At 45.2% G+C, this 12,524-nt stretch overlaps 1 protein-coding gene and 1 pseudogene across 1 annotated transcript in view; one reads left to right on the top strand and one right to left on the bottom strand.

Annotated features, from left to right (window-relative positions):
* Positions 1-12,524, bottom strand: part of PDZRN3 (PDZ domain containing ring finger 3) — a 235,940-nt gene that overhangs the window by 95,526 nt on the left and 127,890 nt on the right. The gene's annotated exons all lie outside the window — the stretch shown is intronic.
* On the top strand, positions 11,897-12,007 carry LOC123799245 (small nucleolar RNA U3; annotated as a pseudogene).

Below are 12,524 nucleotides of genomic sequence, written 5' to 3'. Positions count from 1 at the left end.
ATACAAAGGAGACAGAGATTTTTTTTTTTACCCCTGGAAAAATATCACCAATACAATACTTAAATAATAAAATGGAGCAGAGGGACCTAAACTGTCATTTTCTACATTTACTCTCTGCACAACTCTCAGGAGAAAGCTGTCTCCCCTTTCTTTGTTTTCTGGGAGGTAGACTAATCAGTTCATTATAATACACAAGATGAAGACGTCACAATTACCTGATCCCAGCTAATTACCGCTGAGACTGTCTGGGACACATCAGAGCGCTCTCCTTTCCTGACATCCAAGCCTTCTTTGGCTGAAAAGAAACTTTTTTTTTTTTTTTTTTTTTTTTTTTTGCAAATACAGAGCAAATGTGCCACCATTAAATAGCCAAAACATTCACAATCTTGAATTTCTGTGAGGGTCTAAAAATGGTTCTCGTGTAAGCCAGTAATTTCTTTGTTGCTATTTAACCTAAGTGCAGAAAACTTTTGGAACCCATCTCACCATCCCAGTGATTTCTCACTCACTGCCACAAGTGAGGCCTTTTACGGCTCACTGTTTAAAGCACTCAACTTTGAGGCTATTTCTCAACAGGGCAAAGCCTCCCAGAAACATCATCTCATGACAAGCCCAGAAACCGTTTTCTTATCTCAGAGCAGCGTGCAGAAAAAAACACATCATATACCTACTGTAGGCTGATTTCCTCCAATTTTAGATGAGCTCTTCTCAAGAAGGGTGTGCTCGAGGCATTAGGCTTTTATACTTCATGAGGGCAAATGCAAGGCACCGAGTGTGGTCTGATTTTTAGATTAATTATCAAGTCATGTGCCATCACAGGTCCTCTAGCTACTAGATGAAATCCTCCTTTAGGGGAAACGAATGGAAGTCTGAATTTTTCTCCTAAAAGTTTCCTTGGGGTGAAAAAGCTCAAGCTTTCGGGCTGAAATGAACCCAAGTGAATGAGGTGTACAAAGACACACGTCTGATTTAAGGAAGAGGCAGCTATGAGGAACTAAACTTAGCCTGTCCCCAAATACCTCTATCAATTCTCTATCGATCTTTTCCACTTTCTCCCATACTGCTCTCCTTGTCATTCCTCATGCCACAGCCAGTTGCTTTTGGTTCCTCCAATAAGCAAGGCCCTTTCTGCCCTCAGGGCCTTTGCATGTGCTCTTTGTCCTGCCTAGAACAACCTTCTTCCCAACTCTAGCCTTAGCTGCCATCTTCTCATAGCTTGGATCTTGGTGTAAGTAACCCATTATCTAAAAAGCTGCCTGCCTACCATCTCAAATGGTCTGTCACCTTTTTTGGTTTTTCTTTGCCTTGGTCTTATTTCTTTCTTACCTTAGTAGGAATTATATTCACTGGAGCTGGGAAGGTGGATGGATACCATCCTATCTTTCTCTTTTTTACCTGTAGGACTAGCTTCATGTACTCAGAAATGCTCTCATGCTTAGGGCTTAATGCTCTATCTTGAAAGTCTTAATTTTACCTTTGAATTTGTGCTCTGAAATGAAATTGGGTAAGACCATGTAGTATGTGCTGAAGGCTTGGCTCACACGGAGTTGCCCTGGGATCTGCTGGCCTCCTCCTCCCTGCCTCTGCTACTGACCTCCATCCTTGGTGGGGGCCGGGCCGGGGGAGGGTTCGAGTCAGGTGTATGTGACTGTGGCATCTTGGGGTGGTACACAGTAGTGGCCATTCCCTGCCTGGGCTGGCCTTTCCCCAGTATGAACGGTGGGCTGAGCACATCTTGGCATATTGGTTGCAATTCCCTCGGGGACCATCTGTCAGTGGAGGCTTCGGGCTGCAGGCCCATGAGATGCGGAAATTTCCTTCCCCAGTGGGGATACAGGGGTTGGGGAGGTGACTGGCAGGAAGGGAACCCAGTGGTGGTTATGTGTGCCAACTTGCGGTGAGGGTCCCTAGAAGCCTATGAGGGTCTGCACGTGCACATGTTCTGTGAATAGTTCCATGCCTGAAGGAGCACAATATCAAACAGCAAATAAAACACCATCATAGGTAGACAGACCGTGGGAGAAAAGAAAATGGCATATACATACATATCTCCTCATAGCTGCCTTGTCCTTAAATCATTCTTGTGGCTTTGTACACCTCATTCACTTGGGTTCATTTCAGACTGCTGGAGGTTTTCAGATCCATGCGGGACCCGGAGCCGCTCCTATCATTCATTGCAAGAGTAGCTCATGCTTCGCTGGCACGGGCGCCCGTCCCCTCCAGAGCGGCAAATGGGGGCAAAACCCTCACAGCCACATGTGTACCTGTGGCCAAGCAAAGGTCTGATTCTTCATCAGTTCTCCAGCTGTGAATTCAAATGCGTGCAGCGTCAGCAAAAACTGGGGGGTACGGGGCTACCCTTCTCTCCCGCGGCATCAGCAGGAAATCCTACTTAAGCAAAGGCCGAGGCGAGGGGACCTTCAGACGAAAATGACCTTCCTGGAGAAAGCCTGCTGCTGGGACAGGCCTGCTGCCATGGAACCCTTGCCTTAAAGAGCGTGGGCAGGGCTACTGCTCTCTGTACGTCTGAACTTCAAAGGAATGTAAGCGACGGGGCCCAACGGGCTGCCAAAGGAAACAGTGAGGACTCCCCGGCCAGACGTAAGCGCGGGCACAGCCGTCCCCGAACGCGCAGGGCCCTCTCTCTCGTTCCCGGCTCAGGCTGAAGCCACGGTATCGGGAGCCAATAAACCCTGCCAGGCAAACCCCCCAAGGTCAGGGGCAGTTCAGCAAGCTCCAGGAAGGCTCAGCGAGGCGGCCGCGATTCCCAGCAGTCCCGTTCACCGAACGCTGCCGTGCGCGACCTTCTGGCCTGCCGGCAGGCGGGGGCTCCCGCTCACGTGCCACACACTCGTATTTTAAATCTCTGGAATCCTCTCCGGGGTGCTTAGGAGGACTTCCTGCAGCCCGTGTCATTCCTCCTTCAGGGACTGCGTGAAGATTAGCCTATAAATGACTCAATGGTGCACCAGGGGCTCCTTCCCCGGCCTCCCCCACAGAAAAAAAACGGCAAAGAGGGGAATCTTGACGTCTGAACGCTGTTCTCTCTGCTCCCGGGTTCTGAGCCGGCCCCACCTGCCACAAACTTGCTTCCTGGAGCCCACGCGTGAGGACGCGCATTTATGCTGCCCGCTGCGCTTTGCACCAGTTGCTCACACAGATCTGCAACTGTGAGCGTGAGGTTGTAAGAGAAGGGGGTTGCTAATTCAGGTGACGATGCTGAGCAGTCACGCGGGAAGAACAGAAGAACCTCACGTGGAAAGGTCTTGATTAGACCAGAGGTCCAGTGTCCCGGTGTCCCTCAGGATGCTCCGCGGCTCTACAAGAGACGAATTTGGGAACCCCTGCATCTACCACGTGCTGCCCCAGACCTCCTCTCCCCAGAAGAAACACCCGCACACCACTGTAAAGAGCAATCTTAAAGAGTCTGAGAACCAGCAGTGAAGATATCTTCAACCCGTGTTTTTCGTATTCTCTAATCCTGGAATCCCCTTCCTGGGCCGTAGCAGGTCTGGACGTCAATTCAAGGGGTCTCTGAAATTTGGAAATTGGTTTGTAACCCAAAGAATCAAAATAATCACAGAAAATCCTGGTCTGCTATCTTCTCTTGCAGAAATGCAGACTCTCAGGCAACAGTGGGCTTGCATCCCGTCGTGGCAGTAACCGGCCGGCTCTGGGTAGCGGCTTCTAGCTGTCTGAAGCCAGACCCTGTGCCTGCAAGCCCCCCCCGCAACGCTGTCCCACCTCACTCACTCTTGTCCTGTGCCTTCCTGGCCCTAGGAGGCACTTGCGTTCATGACCCCAGTCCGGAACATGCTCTGGAAACCACAAGATTCACCACCCGTCCAAAGCCCTAGTGGAGGATATTCACCGAGTGCCGTTGTGCACGGCACTGTTCTCAGCAGTAGGGGGCTGCAGGGTGTTTCAGAAAGCCTCCCTTCCCAGGAGCTTACAGCAAGGCGAAAAGACAAGGCATATTTAAGAACAGAGGTGCTGGAGGAAGTGGTGTGATACTTAGGCTCTAAGCCATCTGGCCTTTCTGGGAATCTTTAAAAATGAGCGTTGCCCTTTCTTTCTTTCTTTCTTTCTTTCTTTCTTTCTTTCTTTCTTTCTTTCTTTCTTTCTTTTTTTTTTTTTTTTTGCTTAAAACTTGGAGAACATTTCTCATATACAATTTTATACAAAATGAAATCTGAAACGGGGGGGGAAAGAGGGTAGGTCCGGGGCCCCCATCTCTTTGGCTTTCCCTTCTTATTGCATACCATCTCAGCGACCTGCATGATGCCCGAGGTCTCTCCATACTCTATGTTCTATCTGTCTTTCTGAGCGGCCCCATGGACCTGGGAGGACAGGTGTGATGGGAGAGCAGGTGTGATGGGAGAGCTTCCTGCTGTGTTACAGAAGAAAACAACTGTAGGAGAGACAATGACAATACTCATGACCTCACCTAGATGGAGCCAACGACTGACTCTGAAACTGCAGCGTGGAAGATCAAGGACCATCTCAGAAGCATCTCGAAACCTGACTGAGTAGGACTCATGACCCAAATATGACACCACGTGAAACAGCATCCTAGTAGATGGGGAGCATGAGCCCTTGGCAAAAACCACACAGACTGCAGGCTCCAATACCTGGTATTTCTGTAATGTGTCGCTCTTTCTGCCTATCCCTTATCCCAACTTGGTAAGAGCTCCTTATCTCCCCATCCCTTCCTCCTCCTTTCAACATGGTTCAGCTGAACTTGACCCCGTCACTGGTTCCAGAGATGGGCACGTGCCTCCAGCCTGGCCAATAAGATTGCTACAAATTGTTGGCACCAGAGATTGGTTAAAGGATGGCACATACTGAAACTGGTACAGTGAGAGACCATTGCAAGATTTGTGCTGAAATGTTCGAGAACTTGCTTTTACCCTGGGAGTGCTGGGCAGATAGGATCAATCTTGCAAATGCTAGAGGCCATTTTTACCACCTTGTGGAAAGAACAGGCCCCAAATGAAACCAACCAGACTTAGGCACAGCTAAGAAATGCACAGAGATCTATGTTGGATGACAAGATTTGAAGAGCTGGATCTAGTTGAGCCTAAAACTAGATCCGCTTGTATTTTTCCATTGCTTGAGCCAATGAACTGCCATCTGTCCTTTGTTTTGTTTTGTTTATTGCTGAGGCCAGTGTGGGCTGGGTTTTGACACACGCATTGCTAAGAATCCTGACCAGTATCATCTTTCTTCACTGCGCACCACCGTACTTTTAGTTAAATACCCTAAATGCATACTAAGGCTTTCTTACTATTAACCAAAAGATCGAATTAGAGAATTAAAAAGTAAAAGGCTATTTTCATTATCTGTGTATTCCTATCTTCTGACACTACTCATTAGACAACTGATATTGACCACATGTCCAAATCTAACCATTCCCTAAAATAATTCTTTCCCTTCGTTAACTGTGAAGCTCAGAGCAGGACGGTCCTGACGCATTTGCAGACAGCTACTCCGGGCAAGAGGTGTGAATAAAATCTATGTCTACCTTATGTCAAGTCACTTGCTCTCATCCAAAACAGCAATAAAATAATTCAAATACCTCATATAACACTTGGAAATATTTATAACCTATGAAATACTATTTGCAAAAGTTTCATGGCAACTGCTTATGGATTGTTTTCATTGAAATGGAATATTTAAGAGCTGTTGGTTTTGGACATAATTCTTTGGTTTCTTTAAGAAGCTTAATTTATAAAGTCATTTTTGCCCACCTTTCTCTGCTGCATTATTTTAAAGACACTTATGTAACCCCGTGTATTTATTTAGTTCCTTCAATGCCCAAAGACAAAATCTAAAGACTATAACTTTTTTAAAATGAAGAATATGAATCCTGGTTCCTCAGCATGCCACAATATAAGCCAAAGCTTACTTTTCACAAACCAAAAAGAAAAAAATCCAATATTGCCAAACCTATAAATAAAAAAAAGTCACTTTACAAAATGATTTATTGAAGAGCTCCTTTCAATAGCGAGATGTACTCTAGCAAGTGTTTTACCTTTTACATAATTTTTTTTAAGATTTTATTTTTATTTATTTATTTGACACAGAGACAGCCAGTAAGAGAGAGAGCCAGTGAGAGAGAGACAAGCAGGGGGAGTGGGAGAGGAAGAAGCAGGCTCCCAGCAGAGGAGCCTGATGTGGGGCTCGATCCCAGAACGCCGGGATCACACCCTGAGCCGAAGGCAGATGCTTAACGACTGAGTCACCCAGGTGCCCCACTTTTACATAATTTTTAATTGTCTAAGTAATGTAAGAAAACATTTTGCTTGTGAAAAAATTAAAACATGCCCAATTTAGCCAAAATTCCTCCACTCATCTCCACTTCTAAGAAGAAACCAGTGTCACCTGACTGGGGTATGCCTCCCAGATCTTTTTCCTTATAGGTCTATACTGCCTGGTATGTAGGTGTCTTTCCACAAATGCTCCCAAACATTATGTAGTATTTGTAACTTCTTTTCTTCTCCCAGTAGTAGTATATATTAGAGATCTTTCCCTATTAGTTGGTACACATCTATTTGTCTCATTATTTTAAATTCCATACTTTAACTATTCTGTTGTGGATTGACTGGTATTTGGGATGTTTCTGGTCTTTTCTTCCCCTACTACAAACAACATTGAAATGAACATCCAGGTACAAGCCTCTTTTATAGAAATAGTCGAGGACTTCTCTTGGGCTGATTCACACTCATTTTTTCAGGCAGGTAACTGTTATGTAAAAAAGGTGGACAATGAACAAAAATATAGCTCCAAAGAAAAGCTATCATAAACCAAAGTTGGTTTTTTCCCCTCCATTTTTAAAGAGTTAGATTTTTTCTTTTTTTTTTTTTTTCTTTTCAAAAACTGTTGCAGCTTTCAGGAAGGCTGCCCACTTAAGACAGAAACCATAGCTAGTACTCAACAGTTATATCTGACTCAGTCAGAGACCCTCTTCTCCCCCAACCCCAAAATTTCATCATTATATATTATACCTGTTCTTAGTTGGTGTCTTAATTATAGGGATTGCTGATGTCGGAGTACAGTCCAAAAGACACTAAGTCACAGTCGAGCTATGTATTTGAAACAACGAAACTGTTTCACAAAGATGAACTTCATTTTTAAAATGGAATGTATGACACAAAGTAATATACACATACAGTGAATGTGGTACAAAGAAGACTGTATTAAATACCCACGTACCCACCATCCTTAAGAACATTCTCCAAACTGCTGATGCCTCTTGAGCAGTTACCCCATTCTACTTCTTCCAAGGGGTATATATATTTCAATTTTTCTATTTATCCTTTGATTTGTTATTAACATTTTATTGCGGAAATCTTGAAACATACGTAAAAGTAGAGAGAATAACCTGATGTACTCCCGTGGACCCAACACACAATTTGAACTATTAGCAACTTTTTTGTCACTGTGAGTTCACCTACCCGCTCTCATTCTTTGTATTTCCTGGCATCTTTTTAAGAAAATCATAGGGGTGCCTGGGTGGCTCAGTCAGTTAAGCATCTGACTCTTGATTTTGGCTTAGTCACCATCTTGGGGTTGTGAGATCGAGCCCTGTGTTAGGCTCCACGCCCTGCATTGGGCTCTGCACTTGGCACGGAGTCTGGTTGAGATGCTCTCTCTCCCTCTCCCTGCTCGTGCACACACGTGCGCTCTCTCTAAATAAAATCTTAAGAAAGAAAGAAAGAAAGAAAGAAAGAAAGAAAGAAAGAAAGAAAGAAAGAAAGAAAGAAAGAAAGAAAGAAAATCACAGAGACCATGTCATGTTATACATAATTACTGTATAATGTACCTCTAAGAGGGCTTAAAAAAACCTACCATGCCATTCTCACACGCAACACAATAATGATTCCTTAATTTAATCGAACATCCATCCACATTCAAATTTCCTCAACATGCAAAGATGTCTATTTAGTTACTTAAAAAGTTCATTAAAAAGTTAAATTAGGATACAAACTCAAAAACCCTACAGTATTTAAAAAATATTTTACTTCAAACTTTAATAAATGGCGTATCTTTCCCTCAAATTAACATGCAAGGGGGAGGTTTTATTATATAATCAACAACTCGGTGAGCATTACCAAATGTACTCACCGCCCCCCCCCCGATATTTGCCAAAGTGCACAACAGAATTATCAATGTATGGGCAAAGCAATTGGTAAGGTTTTTAGATTCACGAGTGTATTGATGCAGTTAACAAATGAACTAAATTATATGGTGACTACAGTGTTACAATGTGACTAATATACACTCTGGGCCTTATTTTCCAAGCTTAAAAATAATTGGGTAAATGCCACAGAGTGTTTGGCTTTTGGAGCCTGTTTATTCTGCTTTCTTTAAAGAAGCATATGATTAATTTAAACGCGGCCATTAAGGAATATTTACTTCCCTATTCTGGTTTGCTTTTTACACTTAGGGGAAGAAAAAAGTAGGTTTGGAAAGCAGTAACACATGCATTTGACAGGGAAACTATTAGGTAAATGTTGAAACTGCTTCGGCAGGGTTTTGGTCCTACTTTTCTTGGTGTATTTATCAATAGTGAGGAAATACATGAAAATCATCTTGAAGATAAATGATCAGATTTTTGGTACATTCAGCTGCTTTTCTAAAGCAAATGCCTCCGTTATCACTGCTGATACTGTAGATGCATCCAGCTTCACGGAAACTCAAAATCCAAAAGGCTCAAGTGTTAAAGGGTGATCACTAATGCTTTTTATTAAGGAAAATGCAAATATCTATAAAAGTCGAGTCATAATATAATGAAATCCTATGTACCCATCACCCAGCTTAAATAGTTATCAACTCATTGTAAATCTTGTTTCAACTACCCCATAGATTTGCAACAGTGATGTCGCCTGGAACTGACTTCCCTGCCAGAGCGTCTTAGGAAGAGAAGGAGGGAGAGAAAACTCACTTGGAGCTGGGCCATAGCACCTCTTAAGCCAGCACAGTGCTGGGCCCACAGCAGGGGCTCAAACATTCTCCAGAGGCATCAGGAGCCCACAAGAATCTCCCACCCTTCCCTGAGGGTGTGACAGGTGGATTTCTGAAGAGAGACTTAAAAGGGCAGTAGGAGCTGGGAAGACCCCGAGTTTGAGTCACAGACAACATCCGTGTCGGCGTGGTTCCGACTCCTTCCTCCCCTCCAGAGGGGGGATCTGCTGTTTCCCATGTTCCCTGGGAGACGCTAAGGTCAGAGACCCGGTTTACTTGCCTGTGTCCTACGTGGACACAAAAACTCACCCTTTCCCCTCATTTTCCTGATGCGGTAAATATCACCACTCCCTGTCATTCCATTTGCAAATACTGCCTAGACCCCTCCCCCCTTTCCTCCATCCTCCCGACACCACGCTTCCCTTGTTTAGGTGCCCTTAATGGGTGACCCCTTTGTATCCTAACTGGAAAGGATCCTGGCCTTGGCAGCTGGGGTAGGTGTACCATTCAGTGGTTAGCCTTGTAAGGGCGGTTTGGTACAGTGCACAAAAACCACCGCGGGGATCTAGTTATCAGAAGAGGACACAGGAGTTTAAATGCCACTTTCATTCAAAAGTTTTTACAAAACTTAGACATCTGGGAAGTGGTAGAATAAATGCTTGAGTACCCTCTGCTAATTGCTCCATCGAACACAATGAATAATCGCTATTAGCTATAACCTATCTTTCCACAGCAGTGGTACAAAGAGAGGGGGACCCATGTTCCGAATCTCCGGCACCCCCACAGCTATCTGTACAACACAGACGGGGTACGGCCAGGTGGCGGCTCAGAGTCTCCTCCGTCAGACTTGCTGTTTCCCGAGGGAAAAGCTGAGGTTGCACCATCCCAGCCTCGTGGAAAGCAAGCTCTGTTCACGTGTGAGGAGCGTTGAAGCTAGGTGACTGCCAGTGGCCAGGGACACCACAGGAGAGGGGTGAATGACCACAGGGTGTGTCCTCATCCTTGGTAACAATCAGAGTTTCCTGGACCTCTTTTAGTCAGCCACCAACAGCGTGCTTCCTGACTTACTCCCTTCAACACAGACCAGGTTCCAGGCACTGTTCCAGGCACTGCTATCGAGCTGTGGAAAAGATGCATGGGTCCCTAATCTCACGAAGTTTGCCATCAGAATCCCGACAGTGTGACTGGGGATCGCTCACGATCAAGGCCCGAACCTACAAAGCCTAGGCCTGTGCCGGACGCCGTTGCTAACTCCCACAGCCACGGGCTACAGTTGTCACACCTGGAGGCCCAGCCACCACGAGCCACCCTCCCAGGCTCTCAGACCTGACCTGCCATGGCCTCCCTGGTGGGTCCTCACACCAGCTCAGCACCTGAATGAGGGATGCCCTGGAACCCAAGGCATCTATACCGTTAGCGTGAGGCTCTCGGGTGCGTGCTCTAGATACAAATGACCACAAGCCCTTGGATTTTCTGGAACTAACTTAATTGCAAGGACTCCATAAATGGTGAACAAAGCACTGAAATATCAATACTGTGGCATCCTCCAAAATGCCAAAGGTTTGGGGTTGGAGGAAGAGTGGGAGACGAAAGGGCACAGAGGTCTTCTGCTGAATTACTAGACGCAGGAAGGAATCTGGGGGTGCTAGGGGGTTCACATCTAAGTTCGCTACTGGCTGCAGCTGCATCTTTTGGGGCCAGTTACAGAACGTCCCCATGCTGTAAATTCCTTGCCTGTCAAATGAGGATAATGACAGCACCCACCTCTATGTTGCTGTGATGATTACACGACTTAATACATGTTCAGTGCTAGACGGAGCCCACCACGGAGAAAACCTAATGGATACTGGCTACTGTCATTATTCCTATTGATGGTATTAACTGTCAGCTTTCTTTTATTATTTGGAAAACGCTGCCCCCATAGGAATGGGGGTTACAAAGAGTATCAGAGGAAGCCCACGTTGCTTTTTTTTTAAATCTGTTTATTAAGATTGAACTTGAACTTGGCCTTTTAAACTTCTTTTTGCTTTCCACTCCACCCCCCCCCAAACCCCTGTTTTCAATGTGAGGTATGTCAACTTCACTTTGGGCCCTGAGTCTCTTGGAGCTGAATTACTAGGCCTGCGGAACGTTAATTGCCAAGGCTCCAGTCTATACCAGTGTCATTGCCGGAGTAATCCCCCTAAAACACAGCCTTAACAAGCTCAGCCCCTACCCAACAATGGTTCCTTGTTGTGAACTGGATTAAGGGCAAGCTCCTCGTCCTTTTATTTTGGCAACTCAGTAACCCAGCCTCAAGCCCACCTGTCAGCTCCACCTCCACCCAAGACTGGTCCCCTTTAAACCACCTCCATATATATTCTAGACCGTATCTACCTTTGCCCACCAGAGCCCCACTTCTTAAGAAGGCTCCTCTCTTTCGCTCTCAATCTGTCCATCTTAAAGCTTTGATTTCTCCGTGTTGCTTAACCTGTACGCTGCAGCCAGTGTGAATCTCTCCACCAAGTCTTCTGCTCATTTTGAGCCCTGCTTGTTTCTTTGTGTTTAGTACAGTTGGATTTTGCCTCCATTGTGCAAGTCTGGTCTCCCAAGACAGATTCCAATTTTCTCCGGAGCAGGCACGGTGCCATACATTCCTTACGCAATCCATGGACTCTTCTCCTTCCCTACCAAAGTCCAGTTAGGTGATTCGGAGATCTTGTAAGCTTTGGAACTATTTGGACAGGTTATTACAAACTCTTGCTGAAATTTCGCTCTGACTTCATTAACTTGATTCAAGTTGCAAAATCCAAACACAAAACCACAGTCTCCTTGGTTTGCTGTGGGGCTCTTAACAACCAAACCAATTTCTCCACTTGATTCCCATCTCTGATTAAATTCATGCCAACTGCCCTCCTGAGCTAAGGGCATCTTTCCAAGTCCTTTCTACAAGACTATACTTTCAGGGATCATTTCTATAGTTTGTTACAAGTCCTTTCTACTCTCAGTTGGGAAGTGGAAGTCAGAGATGATACCCTTTACCGAGGGTCCCAGCCTCTGTTAATAAACATGGTCCTGTGGTTTATTCCTAGGTTCTACGGAATCTGCCTCCCAAACTGGGCTCATCCAACCCATCTTCAACTTGCCTGCCACTTCCCTATACAGGTCACCATCATTATTCGCCCTGATGACTGCAGAAGACTCTTAACTATTCCTTCAACATTTAGTCTCTCCCACTTCTAACCTAACAACGATTCATTCAAGATCAATCCATTGTGTACCTACTACGGAAAAAACACAAACAACAATGTCGGACAGAGAGGAGGCTACAACCCCAGGCTCTTAGGATGTCAAAGGGGAGCCATGTTAAATTTGACCCCCTGACTCCATATTTGGTGGAAACAAAGTGGCTGACATCGTCATCGAAATTCTAAACAAGCTGTCAGAAAAATGAAGCTCCTTGAATTATCTCCAGCTTTTAGACTAAATGAGACCCTTTTCTTAGAGTTGTGTTATTAAGGAAAAGAGGAAAAACACAACAGCAGGCAACAGGAGAGAAAATCAGGTGCTATCACACA

Source organism: Ursus americanus, chromosome 14 (assembly GCF_024610735.1).
Source record: "Ursus americanus isolate L20-20 chromosome 14, mUrsAme1.1.p, whole genome shotgun sequence".
NCBI lineage: Eukaryota > Metazoa > Chordata > Mammalia > Carnivora > Ursidae > Ursus > Ursus americanus.
Note: the sequence above shows the minus strand (reverse complement) of the source record. Positions and strands in the feature narration are given on the sequence as shown.